Source organism: Apium graveolens, chromosome 9 (genome assembly GCF_009905375.1).
Source record: "Apium graveolens cultivar Ventura chromosome 9, ASM990537v1, whole genome shotgun sequence".
Lineage (NCBI taxonomy): Eukaryota > Viridiplantae > Streptophyta > Magnoliopsida > Apiales > Apiaceae > Apium > Apium graveolens.
In genome coordinates, this window is record NC_133655.1 from 174,264,046 (window position 1) to 174,287,704 (window position 23,659).

The following is a 23,659-nucleotide window of genomic DNA, read 5'->3' on the forward strand; positions in this document are numbered from 1 at the left end:
GCCATATCCCACAGTATAACCCTTATTGTCATCTCCAAAAGTAATACTTGGGCCAGCTCTTTCCTTGAACTCTGTGAGCAGGGTAGAATCACCAGTCATGTACCTTGAACAACCACTATCCAAGTACCATAGATCCTTTTTGTTTCCCTGTACACATCAAAATCAAATCAAGTTGATTTTGGTACCCAAGTTTCCTTGGGTCCTGCCTTGTTAGCTTTCTTTTTCTGTTTCTTAGGTTTGATCTCATTTGACTTGGGGATATCAGATTCATCCTTAGTCATTTGAGTTGAACCTTTGAAACCATTCAATACAAAAGAATTATCATGCATATTTTGACTAACAGGAAATGGCATGCTATTAGTAAACATGTTATTCCAGTAAGGCATGCTAAATGGCATTTGTGGCATACTAAATGCAGCATAATAAGGATTAGGTGCAAATGGCATATTAGCAAACGGTGCATTCATATTCTGTGTAGACAAAGCATTCATAGGCATAGAAGGCATGGCATTCATGTTGGGAAAATGAGGTGGCACAGATATGAAAGTAGGCATGGCAGTTTTGCAAATAACAGACAAATGATTTACACTACCACACTTTACACGAATTTTTCTAGGAGCATATTTATCAGGTGTGTAGTTGTTATGCTTGTTAATTCCTACTTTACCATTTCTATTATTTTTCCTTTTAGCCTCTGTTTTAACCTCAATCTTTTCCAGTCTGTCACTCAATTGCTTGACAGTCATATGACCAACATTAGCCTTTTTCTCCTTCTTCACTTGACTGGATTCTCCTGGAACAAAATTCTTGGAAACTGATCCATATTTCTCATTTAACTTGACAAGTTTGGTTTTACTGATAGGCTTGCTCACAGTCGACAGATGAGGATTTATATCACTCGATGGATAACCCTTTTTGTTATCCGACGGATGACCCTCATCATCCGTCGAGTCTACATCTGTTAGCAATCCTTCCACCAAATTGGATTCCAGCTTCTCCTTGTCCTTCTTCCAGGCTGCATCACAAAAGGACTCAATATCTTGAACTTTGGTGATTTGAGCATGAACATCTCTAGATGTTTTCCATGCCTTAATCACCTCTTATTCTCGTTCAAGCTGCTTCTTCAAGATCTCTTCTTTCTTCAAGGACTCAGTTAATTTATCCTTAGCAATTTTACACTCAATTCTTAATTTTTCAAATTCAATGAACTGAGACTCTAGCACATTATTCCTCTCACTTAAAAACAAATTGTTTTCTTTGATTTTAGCATTTTCCTTAGTAAGAGACTTTACTGTAACACACAAATGATATAGTTCTGTAGACATGTCATTTATTGCATCATTACACTCAGCTTTAGATAAATATGCAAGGTTAGTGGTGATTACCTGATTGCTTGAAGAACTTGTCTCTATTTCATCAGACTTGGCCATTAGGGCTAGATTGACATAGCTAACATGCTCATCCCCATCCAGACCATCTGCTGCCCAGTCATTCTCTTGTGTAATGAAAGCCCTTTCCTTTTGCTTAAGCAACTCAAAGTATTTCTGATCATAATCCACAGGCTCAAACTTCTTTTTGCTGGAATCTGTCTTTCTACACTCACTAGCAAAGTGCCCTGCTAAGTCACATTTGAAACATTTGAATTTTGATTTATCCACCATGTTTCTATTTGGCTTAGCTGCTCCAAAGTTCTTCTTGAACTTGAGCTTGGCAAATCTTCTGGAAAGAAATGCTAGATGTTCATCAATATCTTCCATGTCATCTTGGCTCAAAGAATCTTCATTTTCTGCTATCAGTCCCTTGCCCTTGTTTTCACAGACCTTTGAAGTTGATTCAACAGCTTCCATCTTCATCTCCTTTTCTTTTTCTAACTCAGAAACTAGTGTAATGGATGCTCCTTTCTTATTTCCTCTCTCCATCCTCTCATCTTGCTCTATTTCAAGCTCATAAGTTTTCAGGATGCCATAGAGTCTCTCCAAAGTAAACTCTTTGTAATCTTGAGAGTTTCTTAATGAGATTGTCATAGGTTTCCATTCCTTTGGAAGAGATCTAAGGAATTTAAGATTGGAGTCTTTTGTCTGATGAACCCTTCCATGCAATTTCAGAGCATTAAGTAGATTTTGAAATCTACTAAAAATGTCAGTGAGAGACTCATTATCTTCACTGTGAAAGTGTTCATATTGCTGAATTAGTAGCTGCATCTTGTTTTCTCTAACTTGTTCAGAGCCATCACAGATAATCTGTATTGTATCCCAAACTTCCTTGGTTGTTTTGCAATTGATGATGTTGTCAAACATGTCACCATTAACTCCATTGAACAGGATATTCATAGCCTTCTTATCTAACCTGACTTGTTCAATATCAGGATCTGACCATTCATGCCTTGGTTTGGGAACAGATGGCTCATTTCCAGTTGCAGCTCTCATTGGTACATGAGGGCCTCTTTCTATGCAATCTACATAGGCCTCATCTTGAGAAAGTAAATGAAGATGCATCTTTACCTTCTAGTGATGGTAATTATCTTTTTCCAGAAAAGAAATCTTAACTCTAACATCCTTCTTGTTCATCTTGCTATTTTATTGTGATCTTTAAACTCTTTGTTTATCAAGAGCTTACTCTGATACCAATTGTTAGTCCCTTAACAATGCAACAAGAATTACAGAAGGGGGGTTGAATGGAATTCTTGAAACTTTTTCACAAAGATATAAAATGTTCTATCTTAATAATATATAACTGTGTGAATTGATTTGCAAACTGCGGAATAATAACTTGGAATGAATCAATACACAAGTAATTAAAAACACAAGTCTTTAAAAACTTTTTGGTGGATTTGAATGTATCCACCAGAGATATATATTATAACAAGAGAACTCTGTGTAACAATTAGGTCACAGCTGCTTACAAATTTGAACAACTAAGTTTTAAGAGAAATGCTAAGAATTCATCTTACAAATGTTTCTCTAAGAAAATCTTTCTTAGTATTTTCTTTGTTCTATTTGCTACTTCTTGGTTTATATATTACCAAGATTACAAAGTAATAATATAAGATAATAAAACAAAACCTATCAAGTCTAATACTATGCTGCTTCATTACTCTATTCCAGCATCTTTGAATATCTTCATAATAGCATGGAAATGGCAATGCTTCTTTGTTCTCTAAAACCCAGTTGAATAGGCTTCCACATTCCATTTGCATACACTCGACGCATGTGACTGTGTTGTCAATGTCAACAGATGTTTGAATTCTTTATCCGTCGGGTTCATGATCATCCGTCGAGTTGCCTTGTTGATCATTCGTCGAGTGGCATTGTTGTTTATCCGTCGGGTAGCTTTCTGGCACTTGACTTCATTTCATTTATGCAGAATTACAAGACATCATCTATGTACAATTAATCAACCTATTCTGCATATCTAGTTAAAGTCAACATGACTTGAGTACTACTACAGAATCTAAACAATGTGTATGCAGAAATGTACTACAGACTTATTGTTACATAAGCTACTCACTCGATGGATAATAAATCATCATCCATCGGGACTAAATTGAGTCATCCGTCGGGACTACAATCCTTATCCGTCGAGTGCTACATTTTTCACTTAGTAAAATCTACTAAGGTGTTTTGTTAATGAAATTATAAAGTTCACAACATATTCACAACAATTGGTCATCACACAACTATAATCATTATAAATGTAAAATAATTCTTTATGATGAACATTAGGTTCCAATTAAAGTCAGCTGCAAATCAAAACAAATAACCTTTGGTTTTCTATACAACAAAAAATAATTAGTTCTTATTGAACCAGTATGATATACATACATACATGTGAAAATCAAATAATAAAAAATCTTAAGAAAATTGAAACTAAATAAAAACCCCCAACACTGAAACCTAACAACTTAGTGATAAATATGAAAGAGAATCTGTCACACATAACATAAAAATGAAGCCCACAAAAATCAAAAACTTTACCAAGTTTATCACGCGCTTATATAAATAATTTTTCTTTTTCCCATGTTTTCAGCCTCTCTTCCATTGACCCTCTCTGCACTAAAAATAAAAGACACATAATACATAACAAAATAGATAAAACATAAATAAACTAATAACACATAATTTAAAATTTAGTTAAAAGACTGAGATTATAAATGAAAAATGAGTATAAAAACCCGATTGAAAACATTTACAAACTCATTCACACTTTAAGAAACTAAATCAAAAAATAAAGCTAAAAAATTCCCAAACAAGAACATACATATCTACATACTCACTACTCTTGAACAAAAATCTAAATCTAAACATACATATACGGACGTACATATGTAAATTAGCGTATAAACACAATTCACACATATAATTTCAAATGTGCAATTGATGATATTTTTACAAGGGTATTTTCTCTTGATTAAAATTAATCACACACTAGTATACTATTTAGGCATACACATTATAGAAACTATTACACAAATATACAGAAAATGCAGTTGCATCAAAACTCAAGGTCGTGTAAAAATTTATCAACTTGAAACTACATAAACAATGCTCAGATTATGTTGTAGTCTTAATGCATTATGATATTGGGAACTCACATCAAAAGTATGTATAGGTAGAGTCAACCAATCTAATCCTCTAAACTATATTTTTTGTTTACTTGTTGCTTTCTATAAGAAATTAATATCACAACCATTAGTTGCATTTTGTAATGATCCACCACAGAGCTCATATATTTGAGGATCCATAAGCTCTTCAGCAGCCCAGTAAAGTCTTTCCACCATACCAATATCTGCTTGTCTATTAACATGAAGTGTGTATGTGTAATTATTTAAACTTTTGTAAATAAGTTTTACCAAAATTCAAAAAAAGGTCCTGATTTATAGAACTTACTATTGAATTAAAAGAGGTAAGATTTATAGTAAGTTTTTATAGTATGAGAAAATATTTTAAGTTTTTAATGAATTAAAAGAGGTAAGATTTATAGTAAGTTTTTAATTACTATTAAAAGAGATATTTTTACTATAAAAATGACAAAAAAGAGGTCTAGATGTTAAAACAAGTATGAGAAAATGCTTACCTTGTTAATAATATCCATACCTGCAATTGAATACTTAGCTTTATTATTTTTTCTTAACAAAGTCTATGTCATGCCGCTTATGCTTAAATAGTCTCCTTGCAAATATCTCATATGATTTTGTAGCTTCAAGTTAATCCCCAAGTGAGTGTAGATTTGCCTTTTCACGAGAAACATTCAACTGAATATATTAACTAAAATATGATTATATCATAAATTCATAATACAAAACACATATCCTCTTTATTTCAAATTCATTTCTAACACTATTTCATAGAACATTCTTCTCGTTGACCAATAAGCGAACATCTCTTGTCTGTTCTCGCAGCCTCTCATAATTAATTCTAGGAATTTATGTAAGAAAAAAATGGCTTTGCTTTTCTCCACGTACTAAGACTATTAACACAAAACTCTGGACAAATCATTATAAAAACACAAAAAAATTAACAAATATACCATAAATAACAAACATTAAAACAAAAGGATAATGAAAAATAATGAGTATATAATATGCCATAATTTTGATAGACCTTGTGAAGAGGATGTTAGCAACCTTGCAATATTTGAAATCTTGTCATCCAACCTCCACAAATGTAAGCTTGTCATCCAACCTTCTCACCTCCTTAACTAGGCCTGAAAGGAGGCTTAACGCCTCTACATACTCCTTGCTCTCCATCAAAAGGGCTGCCAGCCTTGTTTCAATCCGTTGGCCAAGGAAAGTAGGCTTCTCCATACAGGTCCATTCAATAATTTCTTGACAGAGGGTAACCACTATAAGCGCTTGACCAATAATGTTTGTAATCCAAGCATAAACATATAGTACCACAGAGGTAAAGTACTTGTAAAGAATATAAATCTAACAAGGCAAATAATATAAAACTTTTCATCAATTCCCATTTAAATATACTTACGAGGACTTACAAATACAAAAAAAAGGAAACACAGATCAATATAAAATAATGAAAAAGATTTAACAAATCATTAGACAAACACAAAATGTTTAACAAATAAACCCTAATTAACACATACACGTGATCACAAATAAACCTTAATTAACATAACAAACAAATTAACACTCAAATTAGCAAAAACATAAACAAAAAATCAAGAAAGGTAATAAATTAAGCAATATTTAACGATAATTAACACTAATTTAACAATAGTCGAACAGTTTTGTGAATTGAAATAGATTTGGGGAAGAAGATTTGGGAAGAAGATTTAGGGGAAAATACGTACCTTAGATCTTGAATCTTCTATGAGCTTTGTTAATCTACTCCAAGCTTTAACCTTCTAGTGTTTTTTCAGAGTGCTTCAGTGTAGAGAGTTTCTTTATTTCATTTATAAGTTCGTGCCTGAAGCTGCAGTTGACTTCCTAGTGTTAAGTGTTCTATTTTTGTTTTTATTTCATTTGTAAGTTCGTGTTTGAAGCCGCAGTTGACTTACTAGTGTTAAGTGTTCTATTTTTGTTTTTATATTCATTTGATAGACATGAAATTAATTATAAAAAGTCCACTTATTTTTTTCAGCAAACGGGCTTAATTTTCTGTAAGCCCGCCAAATTTTTGGGCCCAAATCTCTAATGTACCGCAATAGTTATATAATACATTACAATAACATGTAATTTGTTCCACCTTCCAAATTTTGTTGATTTAATTGCAATATTTTAAAATCTCTTTCAATAGACATGAACTCATCTTTTTATAACAACATTTTTTAGATAATTTTTAGAAATTTGGTTGCGAAAGTCAATCTATGGTATAGTGTACCGCAAAATTTAGCATGTGGGTGTCTTGTCGAGGTTCTGTCCCCATGACTAGAAGTTAAATTTTTCCGTCTACTTGACACCCAACTCCGTTAAAACCATATATCGTCATACTAGTTGACGTCATTTATGTATCTGTGTATCATATCTTGAAAAAAGTCTCATAAAATTAAATATCCACTAACACTCCATTATCTACCAACAGCTTTTTGATGGAAAACTGCTTATCACGGCTGTTATGAATAATGGTTTATCATGAGGAAACTTTACTTCCTCCAAATCCAAGTCCTTAAATGATAAAATAATTTTAGTTTTAGCCCGCCTGAGCACTTCTCCCATGATCTGCATTGATTCTCTCATATAGGCTTTCCTAGAGTCTCTTGAACTTTCAACTGTTGTAGGTCTTCCAATGATCATATTTATAACGGGCTCTCTAGGTTGGGGAGGCTTCCTTTGATCATCTCGATCTTTTTTCCTATCTTTATAATCCCTTCTTCCAAGATTACGATCTTCATATTTGGTGAACTTATGAAGTCATGCACGATGGATCGGGAATTTAATTTCGTCTTTCAACTGTCTAGAATCGTCGGTATCATGCCCCGTATCCTTGTGGAATCGACAAAATATACCATTGTCTCTATTTTCAGGATCAATACGGAGTGGCTTCGTCCATCTTACATCCATGTCTTTTTCAATTGCCTTTAGTATTTGAGTCTTTGGGGTGTTCAATCGTGAATATTTAGTGAAATATTGTCCAACCTTCTTAGGAGGGGTGTTTGCTTCCTGGGATACACGTGGGTGCTTGTCCTTATTGTCACACTCTTGGTTTCCCTTTCATTTTTTGTTTTTCTTTTCTCCATCCACTTCAATCACTTACTTCTTCATGGCTTCTTTAGTTTTAATATACTTTATAGCCCTATTTTGCAACTGGAGCATACTTTCAGGAGCACGTTTGGCCAACAACATCTTAAAGTTGTCATTCCTAGTTCCTTACTGAAAGGCTATCATGGCCACTTTAATGGTTAAGTCTATGACTTTTAAAGCTTCTTTCGTGAATTGGTTCAAGTATTTCTTCAGGGATACTTTATACCCTTGTTCAAGACTCATAAGGGACGCTGAACTTTTCTCATGCACCCTTCCTTTGATGAATTATTTGATAAAAGCTTGACTCAAATCCCTCAAACACCCAATATAATTTGGGGAAAATAATTGTACCATCTCTCTTCCATGCCTCTTAGGTTTTGATTCAAGGCCCTGCACTTAATAACATCATTCATGGGTTATAATAATAGTACATTACAAAAAGTTCTTACATGGTTTTTCGGATCTCTCGTTCTATCAAACGTTTTGATAGTCAGAATCTTTAATTTTCTTATGATGTAAGTGTTCATGATTTTTGCCGTGAAAGGAGGCGTAGGATCGTCGGGGTCTCCAAGAGGAAATAATTCAATAAGATCGGTCTTAAACACCTCTAGAGTCCTCCTTCAAGGTGTGTTCTCCATATCAATAACTTGATGAGCTCCCCTTATTCTTTCAATGCCATTAGACCTTTTGGTCCGCCCGGCGTGCCTAGCTTTTAAATCCTTTTTAAACTTTTGTTTCTTAACCTCATGAGCCTTTAAAGTTTTCACTTTCATGTTTCCTATATCCTGCAAGCGAGGGCACCTTCTTCTAACGGTATCCTTGTCCCTGCGCGTTCTTCTATGGTGTACATCCTCATCACTTGACTGTTCATTTTCCTCACTATAAAGACCAGAAAAGTCACGCCCTTCAGGGATGGGGTCTAATCCCCTAATATATTTAGATTTATTCCAAGGTTGTGGTTGTGGCGGTTATTTTAATCCGCTTGCTCTCACATCGGGGTATAATGGCATCTCATAGTTAAGTTGGTCGTTCTTGTAAATAACAATGTTGACATCTCAAACCCTGGTCGCGTGCTAAATGGAGCACTCGATGTTTGAGATTGAGGTTTCAAAAGTTGAAACAGTTAGTTCGTCCCTAAAAAGAGATCTTGGATTGGGGAAATCATCCCTTGAGTTGGAACTACTGGTTCGGTTGTTACCACATGAACTTCTCCTTCTTAGGTAGCGTAGATTGAGTGTCCAAGAATTTCGATGGTAGACGCCATAGTGTGATTTGAGGTTGGTACTTTACCACTGCTTCGTGTTCTTTCTGGGGTTAATGTTATCTTCCCAGAGATGGTGCCATATGATAAAGAATAAAAACTGATCTTATTTAAGGCAGAATATAATACCTGGGTGATTGATCTTTAAGCTTTTATGGTTGCACTTGCGTTCTTAGCTTCCCTATGCCTTCACAAGATGCCTATGTATCTTTATGTTCAGAGAATCAAGCAAAAAATATAGTTATGCGAATAAGGGGTCAAATCCTTTATATAGACGTTAGGAGCCTGCGCTTTAGGATAGGAGACTTGGTGGGCAAGTATCCATATTTTATCGGGTTCAGAATTCCTGGGAAGTAGGGATTTATTTCGTTATAAGATTCTTTTGCTTGGTGACTAATCTTTTAATAGATTGATTATGATTCTGTCTTATTTTCTCATCTATTATTTTGTTTTATTTATGACCTACAAATTCAATACTAGATTCATGGTTTGTGGGATTTATGCAAGCCTCGTCTTGTTAAAGTAGTGGATCAATCCTTTTTGACATTATTGAGTCTTGATCTGAACATAATTTTGGGCCTTTAGAGCCTAAGTAATGTAACACTAATTACCAGGCCTTATTAATTGAGCATTATTAAATGAAACATTCTCGGTTTAATCAATGTCGTACTTAATACACCTTAGGGATTAGTTTTTACTCATAGCACTTATGTATCATAAAATGGTAACATATCTCCACATGAATCTTTACCTATATTTAATGATATATCCCATATAAAACTTTGCTGATATATTTTTTATGTTCTTACAGTAGATATTGTCATGGGCTTTAGCAATGATTGTTGAACTTTTCCCTGATTTGGCCAGAATCATATTTGAAGTGACTATCACAGTCTTGTAACTGATAATATATAAGTGATTGTGATCTTTTGAATAATATAAGTGTTAGGAATATGTAGTGTACTTGATGATAACTTGAACAAAACTCTAAGTAGATTTGATTTAAATGAAATTTTAGCTTTCAACGGATAATCATTTCAACATCCGTTGAAAGAGTAGCTTATGTAACAATAAGATTAGTAGCACATTCCTGCATAATATTATAGCTTAGTGAACTAGATGTTGTAGAATATATAGATCTTTTTGACTACTAGATTGATATGCAAGATAGGTTGGCTAATTGTAAATATCAGATGCCTTGTAATCTTGTATAAATGAAATAGAGTTAACTGCCAAGAAAACAGTCTCAACGGATGATTCACATAGCTTCAACGGATGATCAACTAAAGCTTCAACGGATGATCAACCAAAGTTTCAACGGATGATTCAATGAAGCATCAACGGATGTTCAAATTCAAAATAGCAGTTGATAGTGACTTGACAGTCACATACGTTGATTGTATGTAAATGGAATGTGACACCTATTTGCAGGGTTTAAATAACAAAGAAGCATTTCCATTTCCATGCTAAACAGAAGATATTCAAAGATGCTGGATTGAGAAATGAAGAAGTATGAAATTAGACTAGAAATGTTTTGTCTTATTTACTTGTCTTTTTATCATGTAACTTGGTGATATATAAACCAAGTGTAGCTAGTTCAAAAGTATTGAAGTAAGAAAGCAATTACCAGAGAAATAAAAAAAGCTACATATGTAAAGAATTTCTCTGTTCTTTGTAAGTTCAACTTGTAGGAAGCTGTGTGCAAATATTGCATCACTAAGTTCTCATATTAATATATATATATATATATATATATCCGGTGGAAAAGTTCAATCCACCAGAAAGTTTTTAAATACTTTTATTTGATTACTTTGTGTTTTGATTTCATCAATACTTTCATTCCGCACCATAGCCAAATCAAACACAACTATATATATATTGAAGAATTGTTCTTAAAATTTAAAAGTATCCAGAATTACATTCAACCCCCTTATGTAATTCTTTGTTTAGATTGTTTAGGAATAACAATTGGTATCAGAGCAAGCTCTTGAAGAACAAAGAGTTGAAAGATCACAACAACTAACAAGATGAACAAGTTAGATGTTGGAGTAAATATTCCATTTATGGACAAAGACAACTATCACCATTGGAAGGTGAAGATGCACCTGCATCTCTTATCTCAAGATGAATCATATGTGGACTGCATTGAGAAAGGTCCATATGTCCCTATGAGAGCTGCTATAGGAAATGAAACATCTGTCCCAAACCCTAGAGCAGAATGGTCTGATCCAAACATTGAACAGGTTTATAAGGATAAAAGTGCCATGAACATTTTGTTTATTGGTGTTGATGGTGACATGTTTGACAACATCATAAACTGTAAAACTGCTAAGGATGTCTGGGACACAATTCAAGTTATGTATGATGGAACTGAGCAGGTAAAAGAAAACAAAATGCAACTCTTGATTCAGCAATTTGAACATTTCCATAGTGAAGAAAGTGAGTCACTCACTGATATTTTCAGTAGATTTCAAATACTACTGAATGCTTTAAAGTTGCATGGAAGGGTCTATCAAACAAAGGACTCAAACCTTAAATTTCTTAGATCTCTACCAAAGGAATGAAAGCCTATGACAATCTCATTAAGAAATTCTCAAGATTATAAGGAGTTTACCTTGGACAGACTGTATGGATTCTAAAGACCTATGAGCTTGAAATAGAGCAAATGAGAAGCTGGAGAAAGGAAGAAAGAAGGGAGGATCCATTGCATTGGTTGATGAGCAAGAAAAGGAGAATGAGACAAAGGTTGAAGCTGTTGAATTTGCACCAAATCCAAGAGTTTGTGAAGGTAAGGGAAAAGGGCTAGTAGCTGAACATGAAGACCAGCTTAGTCAAGATGACATGGATGACATGGATAAGCATCTTTCTTTTCTATCCAGGAGATTTTCCAAGCTCAAATTTAAGAAGAATTTTGGAGCAGCTAAGTCAAACAGAAACATGGTTGATAAGTCTAAATTCAAGTGTTTCAAGTGTGGCTTAGCAGTTCATTTTGCCAATGAATACAGAAAGCCTGATTCTGTTAAAAAGAAGCTTGAGCTTGTTGATTATAAGCAGAAATACTTCGAATTACTCAAGAAAAAGGAAATGGCTTTCATTATATAAGAAAATGACTGGGCTGTATATGGATCAGAAGAAGATGAAGATACAAACTATGTCAATCTAGCACTTATGGCCAAATCAGATGAAACAGAGACCGGTTCATCAAACAATCAGGTAATCACTACCAACCTAGCTCATCTATCTAAAGCTGAGTGTAATGATGCTATAAATGACATGTCTACTTAATTATATCATCTGCGTGTTACACTCAAGTCTCTCACTAAAGAAAACACCAAACTTAAAGAAAATAATTTGCTTTTAAGTGAAAGAAAGAATGTGCTAGAGACTCAGTTTGTTGAGTTTGAGAAATTAAAAATAGAATGCAGGATTGCTAAAGATGAACTAACTGAATCCTTAAAGAAAGAGAAGATTTTAAGAAAGCAGCTTGAACGAGAATATGAAGTAATTAAGGCATGGAAATCTTCTAGAGATGTCCATGCTCAAATTACTAAAGTTCAAGGTATAGAATCTTTTTGTGATGCAGCCTGGAAAAAGAGCAAGGAGAAGCTTGATTCCAACTTGTTTGAAGGACTTTCAATGGATGTGGAGTCGACGGATGATGAACATTATCCGTCGAATAATCAAAAGTGTTATTCATCGATGGACAATGAGCCACATCCGTTGAGTGAAAGTAAACCAGTCAGCAAAGCTAAGCTAGCTAAGTTAAATGAAAAATATGAATCAGTTTCTAAGAACTTTGTTCAAGGAGAAATAAGTCAAGTGAAACAGAACAAGAGAGTCAATATAGGGCATCTATCCATTAAGAAATAAATGACAGATTGGAGAAAACTGAAGTGAGAACAGAGTCTAAAAGGAAAAATAATAGAAATGGAAAAGTAGAAATTAACAAACAGAACAACTACACACCTGATAAATATGCACCAAGAAAAATCTGTGTTAAGTGTGGTAGTGTTAATCATTATTCTGTTAATTGCAAACTTGCTATGCCTACTTCTATGTCTGCACCTCCTTCATTTCCCAGTATGCCTACAATGCCTGTGAATGTTATGCCTACACATAATTTGAATGGACGGTTTGCTAATATGCCATTTGCACAAAATCATTACTATGCTGCATTTAGTATGCCACAAATGCCTTTAGCATGCCTTACTGGAATAACATATTTGCACAAAATATGCCTTTCCATGTTAATCAAGATGTGCATGATAATTCTGCAATGATGAATGGTTTTAAGGGTTCAACTCAATTGGCTAAGTAAAATCAGGACAAGCCTAAGAAACCTAAGAAAAAGGCTAAAAAAACAGGACCCAAGGAAACTTAGATACCAAAATCAACTTGATTTGATTTTGTTATGTGCAGGGAAATAGAAAGAATCTTTGGTATTTGGATAGTGGGTGATCAAGGAACATGACTGGAGATTCTACCATGCTCACTGAGTTCAAGGAAAGAGTTGGCCCAAGTATCACTTTTGGAGATGACGGCAAGGGTTATACTGTGGGATATGACTTGATCTCAAAGGATAATGTCATCATTGAAGAGGTTGCCCTAGTGGATACTCAAGCACAATTTGTTGAGTATCATCCATCTTTGTGACAAGGGCAACTCAGTAACATTTAATTTTGAAGCCTGTGTTATGACCAACAAGAGAAGCAACAAAGTGGTTCTCACTGGAGCGAGAAAAGGAAATGTGTACCTAGCTGATTTCAACTCATCAAATACAGAATCTGTCACTTGTCTATTTAGCAAGGCAAGTCAAAATGAAAGTTGAATATGGCACAAGAAGTTATCCCACCTTAACTTCAAGACTATGAATGAGCTAGTCAGGAAATATTTTATAACACCCTCCAAATCCGGGGTATAGATTTTGGGCATTATTAATAACAACTACCAACTAATCCTGCACAAGCGAAATATAAATATAATAATTACCCCGAACTACTACTACTCAGGATCTTTTAAGGTTAAGAGTTGAGAACAAGAACGACACACTAACTTTATTACAAACCCAAATAAAAATAATATGTCTCAAGAACTCTCTTTGTTACAAAATTTTATTCTATCTACATTCTCACCACACAACCTTTATTTAAACCACACAAAACTTTTATTCAACCCAACATTACTACTTATCCTGTAACACCTGCTCTGGTAGCTCAAAGCTCTCTTCGGGAATAAGGATGAACACTCTTGGTATAAGAGGGTCCCGCTGCTTGACTGGCTTCTTGACTATGTGGGTCCTGATGGGTTTCATTCTCTACCTTAACTGTAAAATAATAGGAATAACAATAAAAGGGGATGAGCCAAAATTACTCAATAAGCCTGCAACAATATATATAATATAAAGAGAGAAGAATAGAAGAACCGATAATCGGTCGGTTTGAACAACCATCTGAATCTGTATAGGATAATAATTTGCCAACACTGGTGAGTGCCAAATGAACAAGACTGGAAATAAGAACCAATATATGCACTATAACCTGCTGATTAGTCAGGATACAGTGCGAATCTATACGCAACTGCATAGACCCAACCAACATAAGGAGTACTCAGGCAACTATGGCCTATTAATTAAAGGTCGGGGTAAAACCCAGCCCGTATCGTAACCATCTAGTCCAAGGTTTAGCATCCGGAGCAATCGGAATGCTTTTGATGTATCCCAATATCAGGATATATCTGAGTATATATAACAAGGGTAAAAGTATTGGAATATGAATAAAGGATTCAATAAATTGGAAGAAATCAAGAATCAAAATGAAATAGAAATAAGAATCAATAATTGTGTAACAGTGTATATGAACAAGAATTATCAAAGTGTAACTGATATGGAAAATGAGGTATAATTCACTATTCTGAATTTAGAATAGGGGAAAAACTTGCCTTGCGCGTACTTAACCTGGTTCAACTCACCGCCTTCAGTCTCTAGCTTGATCTGCCTTGCTGACACTGAACCAATCATAGAAAGATAGTCATTTGGATAACTTACTACATACGAGTACCTCGAATTGATACTACGAAACCCTATCAATCTACCCATGCGTTTCTATCTGACTCACATATATACATATATAATTATATAACACATAAGGTTCACATAACCACGTAAAACACATAGCACATAAAGCATATAATTGATTTTTGGACTTATAAATATTTTTGGAATCGATACTAGACTAATACCTGTATTAACTATCCCTATCTGATTTTATTATAATTTTTCGGGATTTATTTGACTCGACTATTCCCCTATTAGGGCCTATAAAGTATTAACTAACACAAGACAACTCTATTTTGGAAGAAATTATGACTTACAATTATTTTTATTGGATTCGTTTCATTTTTCTGAGTCTAGGGGTCTTCGTTTCGCTCAAATCGGACTTACGGTTTAATTATTACGAATTAAACAAGATTTAATTAATTAATAATTAATTATAATTAAATAATCCTTAATTATATTTTTAAATAATTAATTAATAATTATTGTATTTTAAAATAATTAATCCCGAATTATTAGAATTAATAATAATTTATTACAATTATTTATAAATTATTATTAATTACTTAATTAGATCGATTATTTATAAATAGTCAATCGATACAATTAGCTGATATGTTATTTATCGAATCAATACTTATTACTCGAATTATAATCTGACTCAGGATCAATTATTCGTATAAATACGAGCTACTCGCGATCCTTGCATATTTATCAAACCATTATTAGCTTGTACGATTTATTAATCAATTGACGATCGATATTTAATTATTCGATACGTATAATTATTACGACACTCTTCAAATAAATATTGCTCGATTAATAATTCTAACTTAACGAATCACGACTCGAATAGGTACGAGTTACTCGGAATATTTAACTAATTATCGGATTATTATTCATATTATTCGATTACTTTTAATCCTTATTTATTAATTAATTACCTAATATTAATTAATTACCTAATTCTTAACTAATTAGATAACTAATAAATAATTAGATAAATAATTAAATAATTAAATAGATAAATAATTTCAAATTTCTAAATTAATAAAATAATTCAGAAATTATTAATAATAATTTTCAGAATTTAAATCTAATTTTTATTAGATTTATAGAATTATTAAAATCTGATTTTTGATTTTATGAAACATAATTAATTAATCAATAATTCAGAAACAAGAAAACAGAACAGGAAATCAGGTTTTGAAGATCAAAACCGGGTCAAGGTTTCCGAGTTTTCGGGTCAACAGTTGGGTCCCCAAGAACATGGGTCGACCCGCCTGAATCTGGAAAACTCCGGCCACCTGCAAGATTTTCCGGCGAGCAGTTCCTCGGCTTCCAGGCAATTGTTCTGCAAGGTCTTGATTCCATTCGATTCCACGGAACTGCAGCAACACGACTCCGTCATCCTCTTCCATCCCCGTCGTCTCAGTCGTCTTCTCCGGCCAGAAATAGAGCAACGGCCGGAGAATGGTAGCAGAATTTCGACGAGCTCGGTTTTCAGGCAAAAATACAACCGTTTGATTCGATTTTAATAGGGTTTTCATTCAAAATTACTCCAGAAACACGCCCATGCCAACAACATCGCCTAACAACTCCGGGAACGATTTCTCCGATTAAACCAAGCAATTTTCCGGCCAAATACTAAACTAACAGATTCGTACATGAAAAATTACAAATAAAATACCAAAATAAAGCTTATCACTTGTATAATCTAACCCCAATAACCAAAATAACCTCAGATTCATGTAACTTCAAAAATGAATCAAAATAAAATGGTAAAAACTTGAAACTAAGAACTACTATCTAGAACATAACTCTAATCAATTAAATAGCACAAATCAATTGTAAACAAGTACAGGAAACTATACCAAGCATCAAAATCGTCCCAGAACCCCAGAATCAAAAACCCCCAATTTTAGTTCAAGAACCCTAAAATACGAATTGAAATTCTAAACATCAAAACATGAAATTGATGGTATGAATAGAAAGTAGAGATCAAGAGCTTTGTTTTGGTTACTCACATGATCGATTTGGTGAACAGAAACACTATGAAATCTGTGAGTGAATCTCCCTGGTTGTTCTTCACCCCCAAAATATTTCTTGAATTATTCTGATTTTTAATTATAATTAACTGAATAATTAACAATAAATCTGGTATTTATATTTAAGAAAATAATACCCCCTAAATAAAATTAAGGGTCTAATTACACATCTAATAAAAATATTTGGCCCCGATTTTTATAATTTTTGGGTATTAATAATGAATTTTTAAATATCCAATAAATACAAAATTAATGTCAAAAAAATCCCAAAAATTATGAATATTACAAAAATGCAAAGAAAAATGATGTATGATAATTTCATGATCATATAAAAATAAAAATGTGATATTTGTGGGGTTTTTGGTACCCAAAGGGGTCCGGAAAAGTCGTTTTTCACGAAAATGGTAAATTTGTAAAACGTCTAGGGGTTCAGAATAGCGATATGGTATAGGTTGTTTTTGGCAAAATAGGGCCAATAATTTTGTTTGAAATACGGGCTTTTAAAACATTGCTTGAGTTGTACGGGTTTTGATATAAAATATATAACTTACAATAACACATTCAATAAATATCTAAAACACGTTCAGATCAAAACAGACAACACGTAGCACATAACGATTAGGGTTTAATGACTCAACACAATTAATCACATAATAATACACATAATCTATCTTTATTATAATATAATACAAGCGTAATTTCTCGGTCGTTACAGATTTGGTAAGAGGTATTCCTCAATGGAATTCTCAAAGGATGGACTGTGTGATGCATGTCAGAAAGGAAAGCAAATAAAGGCATGATTCAGAAAGAAGCTTGGTTTAACAATTGAAGAACCTCTACAATTACTATACATGGATTTATTTGGACCAGTAAACATATTGTCAATCTCAAAGAAAAGTACTGTTTAGTAATAGTGGATGATTTCTCAAAGTTCTCTTGGACATATTTTCTCAAGTCTAAAGACGAAGCTAATGAAATCATCATCAATCACATAAGACAGGTCAACAATCATCTTGATTTCAAAGTAAGAAAAATTAGGAGTGACAATGGAACTGAGTTTATGAATTCTGTAATGAGATCATTTTGTGAAGAGAATGGGATTATGCATGAATTCTCAGCAGCAAGAACCCCACAAAAAAATGGTGTGGTGAAAAGGAAAAACAGATCTCTTATTGAAGCTGCAAGGACAATGCTAGAAGAATCAAAGTTACCAACATATTTTTGGTCTGAAGTTGTAAATACTGCATGCTACACTCAGAATATTTCTTTAATTAATCAAGCAAAGTGCATGACTCCCTACCAATTGTTCAAGAATAAGATGCCAACACTAAAATTTCTTCATGTCTTTGGCTGTAAATGCTATATCTTGAGAAATCAAACTGATCAGCATGAGAAGTTTCATACCAAAGCAGATGAAGGCATTTTTGTTGGATATGCTTTTGAAAAATCATAAAGAGTCTACAATCTTAGAACCAACATTGTTATGGAATCTATACATGTTCTGTTTGATGATAAAAAGATAAAAGTATTGCAAGATGGAGATTTCCATGAAAGCTTCAAATTTGATAATGTTGAGATGATTTGTGAAGATAGTGATGATGAAAGTGATCAAGAACTAATGTCAACGGAAAATGCATAAAAATCTACAATTTGTCTAAAGCTGAGTGTAATGATACCATAAATGACATGTCTACTGAATTATATCATCTGCGTGTTACACTCAAGTCTCTGACTAAAGAAAACACTAAACTTAAATAGAACAATTTGTTTTTAATGAAAGAAACATTGTGTTAGAAACTCAGTTTGTTGAGTTTGAAAAACTGAAAATTGCTAAAGATTAACTAACTGAATCCTTGAAAAAAGAGGAGATTTTAAGAAAGTAGATTGAATGAGAACAGGAAGTAATCAAGACATGGAAATCATCTAGAGATGTTCATGCTCAAATTACTAAAGTTCAAGGTATAGAATCTTTCTGTGATGAAGCCTGGAAAAAGAGCAAGGAGAAACTAGATTCCAATTTGGTAGAAGGACTTTCAACGGATGTGGATTCGAAGGATGATGAATGTTATCCATCGAAAGACCAAAAGGATTATCCGTTGAAAGATAAGGAATCACATCTGTTAAGTGAAAGAAATCCGGTTAGCAAAGCTAAACTAGCTAACTAAATGAGGAATATGGATCAGTTTTTAAGAACTTTGTTCCAAGAGAAATAAGTCAAGTGAACAAAAACAAGAGAGTCAATGTAGGACATCTGTCTATCAAACAATTGAATGATAGATTGGAGAAAATTGAAGTGAGAGCAGAGTCTAAAAAGAAAAACAATAGGAATGGGAAAGTAGGAAGTAACAAACATAACAACTACACACCTGATAAATATGCACCAAGAAAAACCTGTATTAATTGTAAACTTGTTATGCCTGCTCCCATGTCTGCACCTCCTTTATTTCCCAGTATGCCTACAATGCCTGTGAATGTTATGCCTGCACATAATTTGAATGCACAGTTTGTTAATATGCCATTTGCACAAAATCCTTACTATGTTGCATTTAGTATGCCACAAATGCCATTTAGCATGTCATACTAGAATAACATGTTTGCACAGAATATGCCTTTCCATGTTAATCAACGTGTGCATGATAATTCTTCAATGATGATTGGTTTTAAGGGTTCTACTCAATTGACTAAGGATGAACTTCAAATGCCTAAGTCAAATGAGGAAAAGTCTAAGAAACCTAAGAAAAAGGCTAACAAAATAGGACACAAGGAAACTTGGGTACCAAAATCAACTTAATTTGATTTTTTTGTGTGTAGGGAAATAGAAAGAATCTTTGGTATTTGGATAGTGGGTGCTCAAGGTACATGACTGGAGATTCTATCCTCCTCACTGAGTTCAAGGAAAGAGCTGGCCCAAGTATTACTTTTGGAGATGACAACAAGTGTTATACTAGGGGATATGGCTTGATTTTTAAAGATAATTAATCATCGAGGAAGTTGCCCTAGTGGATGGACTCAAGCATATTTTGTTGAGTATCATCCAGCTTTGTGATAAGGACAACTCAGTAACATTAAATTATGAATCCTGTGTTGTGACCAACAAGAAAAGCAACAAAGTGGTTCTTACTGGAGTAAGAAAAGAAAATGTGTACTTAGCTGACTTTAACTCATCAAATTCAGAATCTGTCACTTGTCTATTTAGCAAGGAAAGTCAAGATGAAAGTTGGTTGTGGCACAAGAAGCTGTCCCACCTTAATTTCAAGACTATGAATGAGCTAGTTAGGAAAGATTTGGTAAGAGGTATTCCTCAAGTGGAATTCTCAAAGGATGGATAGTGTGATGTCTGTTAGAAAGGAAAGCAGATCAAGGCATCATTCATAAACAAGCTTGACTCAATAATTGAAGAACCTTTGTAACTACTGCACATGGATTTATTTGGACTAGTCAATGTATTATCTATCTCAAGGAAAAGATGTTGTCTAGTAATTGTGGATGATTTCTCAAAGTTCTCATGGATATATTCTCTAAAATCTAAAGATGAAGCTAGTGAAATCATCATCAATCACTTAAGGCAAGTCAACAATCATCTTGACTTCAAAGTAAGAAGAATCAGGAGTGACAATGGAACTGAGTTCAAGAATTCTGTGATGAGGTCATTTTGTGTAGAGAATGGGACCATGCATGAGTTTTCAGCAGCAAAAACTCAAAAAAAATGGAGTGGTAAAAAGAAAGAACAAATCTCTTATTGAAGCTGCAAGAACAATGCTTGAAGAGTCAAAGTTACCAACATATTTTTGGGCAGAAGCTGTAAATACTGCATGCTACACTCAGAATATTTCTTTGGTCAATCAAGTAAAATGCATGACAACCTACAACTTGTTCAATTATAGGAACCCAACACTAAATTTTTTTCATGTCTTTGGCTGTAAATGCTATATCTTAAGGAATCAAACTAATCAGCATGGGAAGTTTGATGCCAAAGCAGATGAAGGCATTTTTGTTAAGTATGCAATTGGAAAAGAATATACAGTCTACAATCTTAGAACAAACTTTGTTATGGAATCTGTACATGTTATTTTTGATGATAAAAAGATTGAAGGACTGCAAGATGGAGATTTCCATAAAAGCCTCAAATTTAATAATGTTGTGATGATTTGTATTGATAGTGCTGATGAAAGTGATCAAGAACCAATGTCTAAGGACAATACATAAAAATCTACAACTAATGAAGCACACAATTCAACATCCTTCGAAAGACCAAGTGCATGATCCATTGAAAGACAATCTGCATCATCAGTCGAAAGGCAAAGAACAACATCCGTTGATCCATCAATAGGAGTTGAAAGCCAAGATATATCACAATATAAAAGAACCCCAATTTCAAGTCAAAGATCCATAAACCCAGGGGGATTTTCTAACAATCAAAACTCTGAAGACAACAATGAGGCCTCTTCATCTAGAGCTAATCTACCTCAACCGAGAAAATGGACTAGAGATCACCCATTTGAACTGATCATTGATGATGTATCTTCACAAGTGCAAACTAGAAAAACAACTCAGGAGGAATGTCTATATAGCAGCTTTCTATCTCAGGAAGAACCTAAAAAGGTAAAAAAAGCTTTGTTGGATCCTGACTGGGTTTTAGCTATGCAGGAGAAGCTAAACCAATTTGAAAGGAATAAAGTTTGGAAGCTGGTACCCAAGCCTAAATGAAAGAATCCTATTGACACCAAGTGGGTATTCGGAAACAAGATGGATAAAAATGGCATAGTGGTCAGGAACAAAGCTAGATTGGTTGCTAAGGGATACTGTCAACAGGAAGGAATAGATTTTGATGAAACTTTTACTCCTGTTGCAAGACTTGAAGCCATCGGAATTTTCCTAGCCTATGCAACCCATGCCAATTTCAAGGTCTATCAAATGGATGTCAAAAGTGCTCTTCTAAATGGAGATTTGGATGAGGAAGTCTATGTCAGTCAGCCTCCTGGTTTTGAAGACCCAAATTTTTCAGAATATGTCTACTATCTTTTGAAAGCACTTTATGGATTGAAGCAAGCATCTAGAGCCTTATATGATACTTTGTCAAAGTTTCTCTTAGAAAATCACTTCACAAGAGGTACTGTTAACAAAACTTTATTCTTTAGAAATGTTAATGGCCTATACTTGTTCAAATTTATGTAGATGATATTATATTTGGCTTTACAGATGAAAAACTTTGTGAAAAGTTTGCCAAATTGATGCAAAGTAAATATGAAATGAACATAATGGGAGAACTAACTTACTTTCTTGGTCTACAAGTTAAGCAAGTTAGTGATGGAATATTCATTAGTCAAACCAAATATATTTATGATCTTTTGAAGAAGTTTGACTTAATGGATTGCACATCTGCAAAAACTCCCATGGCCACTGCAACTAAACTTGAATTAAACAGTACTGAAAAGTCTGTGGATATTTCAAGCTATAGAGGCATGGTTGGTTCACTTTTATATTTAACAGTTAGTAGGCCAGATATAATATTTGCTACTTGTCTTTGTGCTAGATTTCATGCTGATCCTAGAGAATCTCATTTAGTAGCTATTAAGAGAATTTTCAGATATCTCAAAGGAAGACCAAAACTTGGCATTTGGTATCCTAGAGATTCTGGTTTTGATCTAACTGGTTATTCAGATGCAGACTATGCGTATTGTAAAATTTATGCAAAAAGTACAACAGAAACCTGTCAATTTCTAGGAAACAAGCTAGTATGGTTCAGTAAAAAGCAAAATTTAATCTCTACTTCTGCAACTGAAGCTGAATATTTGTTGCTGGAAGTTGCTGTGCACAAATTTTATGGATGAAAAATCAACTGTTGGACTATGGTCTACAGGTGAATAAGATTCCTATTTTCTGTGATAACACAAGTGCCATTGTAATCGCTGAAAATCTAGTACAACATTCAAGGACCAAGCACATTGACATTGAGTACCATTTCATTAGAGAGCATGTTATGAATGGTATTGTGGAACTTCACTTTGTTCCAAGTGAGAAGTAACTTGCAGACATCTTTACCAACCCACTTGATGAATCCACCTTTACTAGGTTGGTAAGTGAGTTGGGTATGCTTAATTACTATTAATATTTTTTGATGTCTAAGCAGTTTGAATTGCAGCCAGAATAATATCTGATATTTCTAGTCAAAAATGTAAATTTTAGATAAGTCAGAATTTACATCTCGACGGATGTTCATTATCTGTTGAATATGAATATCCGTTGAATCTTATCATCCGTCTAAGTATCAATTACTACTGTGGGTACTTTTATCATTATCCGTCGAATTACACTCAATCTTAGCCGTTAATTTTGAGCATTATCCGTCGAATTTACTTACAGCCTGTATGTATAGTTCAATGGATAATCTTAGAATTTTGACAGTTTTCTTTACTTTTAAACGGCTATTTTGGGATTATTTGATTGGTTACATTATTTTACTTTATAATTTTTGACAGTTTATTTCTGAGAAAGTATAAAAGCGTATTTCATTTATATTCTTTTCATTTATCTTTCTCAAATCAATTTCTCTAACTTTCTTCTTCTCCAAAGTAAATACTCTCTTTCTGCAACTAATTTTA